Genomic DNA, 5,285 nt, shown 5'->3' with positions numbered 1-5,285 from the left:
GAGGAGGGGGAAGAACCTGACCATGGCGGTGGGGAGCAAGAAGTATTCCACTGAACCAAGGAGAATGAGTAAAAGTGCAACCACTATCATCCAACCTCTGTCTAAATTTTAAAAAAATTTTTCCAACTGGATGCTTCGAGGTATTGAACTTATAATTTTTTTTTCTCTAAAATAAACTTTCTAAAGCTTGAGATAAAGGAACTGTGTTGACCTTAGTGGACATTATATTGCCACCTAATCTTTAAATGAGCTAATTTCTTGAGTGCTGTTCAAATCACGTATTAACTTTTTCATGACCCTGTGGACCTTAGCACTCCAATCTCTCATGGTTTGGTTTGGCAAAAGATACTGAATTATTCCACCATTTCCTTCTCCAGTGGACTGAGGCAGAATTTAAATGACTTGTCCAGGATCATAGAGCTAGAAAGTGTCTGAGGCCTGACTTTAACAGTGTTCCATCCACTGAGCCACCTCGCTGCCTCTAATTTTTGTTACTGCGGTCCTCAAACTTTTTAAATAGGGGCCAGCTCACTGTCCCTCAGACTGTGGGAGGCCGGACTGTAGTAAAAACAAAAGCTCACACTCTGTCTCCGCCCCTCAGCCCGTTTGCCATAACCCTTCGGGCTGCATAAATGTCCTCAGCTGGGCGGCATCTGACCCGAGGGCCTTAGTTTGAGAACCCCTGTTATAGTGTATTCAAATTATCCAAGTCATTGATAAAAACAGTCATGAACCAAAGACAGATTTTCTGGAACACTCCACTGGAAAATATTTTTTCTAAGTTAATATTCATTACCATTTTTTCATTTGCTTGTCTTGCTCCTACCCCAATCCTATTGTAAACTCCTTCAGAGCAAGTCAAAAGGGATCCATATCCTCTATATCCAGGGATCCTTGTTTGTTATTTAATTGAATTGAACTGAATTGAATTTCAGAGAAAGCAGGACCTGGAATTATCTTAACTCTTGACAATTTTCTTATCTTAATGGATGAAGGAATTATCCCACATTCTTTTTGACCCGTTTCCTAAATCATGGCCTTCTCCCCACCTCAGCTTTTGTACTATTTCAAAATGCCATCCTTACAACATGTCATGGGCTGTAGCCCTAGACCTGTTATCATGATAATCCATGTATACATGCATGTGTGTGTATATGGATTATCCTGATATATACATTCTCCACTATTATCCTTAATTCTTAATAATCTAATTTTCATTCTCACAGTGCCACTGAAACTGCTTAGTGCAGTTACCAAAGATTTCTTAAAGATCAAATCTGCTGGGTCTTTTCTCAGACCCAATCCTACTTGACTTCTTTGCAGCTTTTGGTGACACTGTTAAACACTCCTTTGGGTATTCATGAAACTCTTCTTCCTGGGTTCTCTTCTTACTTACTTATCTGACTGTTTATTCTCAATTTTGCTGGCATATCATTGGTACTAATCCCCTTAGTTGTAGATGCATAATAATGCCCTATCCTCCCTCCCCCCTTCTTTTTCCAAAGCAGTTCCCACTGGTTTAATTGTCTCTGTGCTGCTCCCTCCCAGATCTCTGTCTCCAGCTCTAATCTCTTTCCTGAACTTCAGGAAACTGCCTTTTAGACTTATTAAACTGGGCAGCCTATTGGAGGAGGGATAAAATATGAGAGGCCAGGTAGGTGGCAAGGTGGATAGAACACTAGGCTTAGAATCAGGAAGACTCATCTTCATGACTTTGAATCCAGCCTTGTGATCCTGTGCAAGTCACTTAACCTTGTTTGCTTCAGTTCCTCTTCTGTAAAAAAATAAGACTAGGAAGCGACAAAACACCCCAGTATATTTGCCAAGAAAATCCCAAAATCGGGCATGAAGAACGAAACACAACTGAACAACAATAAAAGTATATCTGAGGAAATCCTCTATGCCTCAAATATATTGCTTTTTCATTCCTGTCTCTTTCAATCCCTGTCTTCCTTCAAAGTTCAGTCAACAAGGCAAATTGACGAGCACTTATTAAGCACCTACTATTCACCAGAGTGCTAAGCACTGAGGATACAAAGAAAGACAAGAAACTGTGTTCTCAAAGAACTCACAATCTAATGGGGAAGACCGACTGCAAGCAACTATGTACAAACAAGATACTGTGGACAGAGGATTTTTATAAACTAAAAGTAATCTGTTAAGAACTAAAAGTGATCTGTTAAGAGTTGTCATAAGGAAGTCCATTTTTTCTGTATTTGCTAGAGTATTTTCCTTTGTGATATCTCAGCAAAATGTCTTTTTCCTTCAATAAACTCAGATTTTAAACAACTTAAGAATTGTTCCCTTTTCTTTATCTTATCTGTTAAAGCACTAATAAACCCTCAGCAAATGCTTATTGACAGATCAATAAAGGAGGTCAAAGTTTCTTCAGTGTAGTGTAAATGACTATATTTTCCATAACAACCACAATAATAGCTAACACATTATATGCCAGACTCTGTGCCACTCATTGTAATATTTTTCTTATTTGATCCTCAAAAAAGCCCTGGGAAATAGATGCTATTTTACAGAGAAGGAAACTGAGGCAAACAGAAATTAAGTGACTTGCTCAGGAACTCAGATCTTCCTGACTTTAGGACCAGCACTCTATCTACTGCTCTGCCTAGCTAAACTCCTCTCTCAATACATTTTGTTCTCTGTAATAATTTAAGTATCTTTCTGTTTTAATAAATACTTTTCCCTATCTAGGCCTACTTACTCTTACTAAAATTGCTGTGTAAGAAATACATCTTTTCTTTTGTTACTTTCTCTGGAACAAGTAGCTAGGAGACAGAGGTGTGGAGTGTGTATGGGGGAACATATGCATGTATATGTGTGTATACATATATGTCATTTATGGAATTGTGAGATATACATGTCTACCATTGATGGTGGGTGTCACACTCTTGAATGAACAAATAAATTCTAGTTTACCTGTCTGTATCTTTTGCTGGCTGATTTGAACAAGGACCTTAAAAATTCTTGCAACAATTTATACTGGATAAAATGGAGATAATCTTGAAAGAAAGTTAGCACTAAGGCAGATCAGGAAAAGTTTGTTGAAAATGGTGGGATTCTATCTGAGAATAAAGTTAGGAAGTGGAGATGAAGAGTCACTGTATCACTGAGTAAGAGTAGGAGAGTAAGTTGTAAGAAGAATTGAAAGGTAGAAGGAAGGACAACATTATATAGAGTTTAAAAGCCAAAGAATTTTTATATTTGATGCTGGAGGTAATAGGAAGACACTAGGATTTATGGAATGGGGTTAGAATGGGCTGAATGGGCTTGGGGTAGAAACTGTCATCCTGGCAGCTGAGTGAAGGAGAGATTGGAGTAGGAGACACTTGATACAGAATACAGATATGAGACACACACCAAAGTGATAGATGTGTCAAAGGAGAGATATCACAAAGGGAGGACCAATAAAACTTGACTGCAGATTGGATATGTGGGGAAGGAGGGTGAGAAAAAAATGAGCTATGAAGCTGACATCTAAGTTTCAGCCTGGGTCACTGGAAGATTAATGGTACTCTTAACAGTAATAGGAATATTTGAAAGAAGAGAGGGTTTTAGGGGAAGTGAATGAATACAGTTTTGAATATGTTGAATTTAAAATGTCTATATATGACTTTTTCTTTGAGATGCCCAAATGGCAGTTGGAGATGGGATATTAGAGGTCAAGAGAGAGATGTCTGGGTTGGATAAATAGATGAAATTATGTGCATAGAAATGATAATTGAATCCCTGGGTGCTGATGAGATCACCAACCAAGGCAGCATAGAGGAAGAAGAGAAAAGGACTCAGAACAGAGACCTGATGGGCTGAATCTCTAATGTCCTTAATCAAGCCAGATAACATCTGTCAATTGCCTAGGATAGTGCCTGACACATAATAGCAGGTGCTAAATAAATGTTTATTCCCTTCCTCCTTAATCATAGTTTTTGAGAGTGACCTAGATGAAAATCCAGCAAAAGAGACAGAAAATGAATAATTAGACAGAAGAAAAAACAGAAGAGAGCTGTGTAATGAAAACCTAGAGAAAAAGAAAATATCAAAGATAAAAGTGATGAATTGTGTTAGACTTCTGCTTCTTAGAATCCCTAATTTGCTTCAAGGCTGAGCCCAGATGCTACTCTCAAAGTGAAGCCTTTCTTATTCCTACCAATTGTTAGAGCCTCTCCTCCCATCCTTGACCTATGTAGTATATTTTTTTATGTATACCTATATATGTACCTATTTTCTCTCTGGGTAAACTGTAAGCTAATTGAGGGCAGGAATTGTTCTGTTTTTATCATTATTTCTTTAACACAGTGTCTGTTACATAATAGTGCTTTCTGGTTGATTGATATATATGTATTTATGTAAGTATAGTAGGTGTATGTACTCAACTTCTCATGGTCCACAGATTATAAAATTGTTATAATTGTTATTGTATAATTGTAACAATTGTATATTACTATAAGAATATAAGGAAAAACACTCTTGTATTTTGTATTATTTTGTGTGTTATCGTCCTTCTTAAAAAAAAAAAAAAAAAAGACCGAACTGATGACAATCCTTATGGGGTTGAACAGGCTACAAATTCTTTCCAGCAGAGAATATATGAAGTGTGCCATCTGATTAACATCTGCACTTACTTTCAGAAAGATCTGCCACTATTTAAGATACTGACTCTAAAGACCTTCCTTGTTTGAAAAATCTTTCCCCAAGAGGAGAAGATACAGTCTTTATAGATTGAAAGTCCAGTCAGCTTCTGTGTTTTTGCCAGCAATGGCCCCTTAAGAGGCCATGCTTGAATGAATCCTTAACATATCTCTTCTACCCTCTGATTTTCATTCCTCTTGGCTTCTACTCCTAAATCTCCAGACTTTCTCCACCATACCACAGCAGCCTTAATCTGAAATTTTTTTTTCTGCTTCTGACCTTCTCACTCTAGAAACACACTTTGTCCCTATGGCCTCTTTCTCCGAATCTCCATTTCCCAGGCTAGCCATGTGTTCATTCTTCCATGTGCCATTCCTGACTCTCTCTCAGGCCCCCATGCAGGTACATTCTCCTTCTCCTCTCCCAGACCTTCTTTTTTATGTATTGTCTTTCTCCATTAGATTGTAAGGTCCTTGAGAGCAGGGCCTCTTGACCTCCAATATGTATTCCCAGCTGCTTAAGGCAACTTTTCACATAGTAAGCACATAATAAATGCTTACTGACTTAACTGGACTCCCTGCTTGGATAGTAAAGAACAGATGCTTAGAGAATCCATTCTATCTTTATGTCTCACCCCAAAA

Source organism: Sminthopsis crassicaudata, chromosome 4, assembly GCF_048593235.1.
Source record: "Sminthopsis crassicaudata isolate SCR6 chromosome 4, ASM4859323v1, whole genome shotgun sequence".
Classification (NCBI taxonomy): Eukaryota; Metazoa; Chordata; class Mammalia; order Dasyuromorphia; family Dasyuridae; genus Sminthopsis; species Sminthopsis crassicaudata.
Note: the sequence above shows the minus strand (reverse complement) of the source record.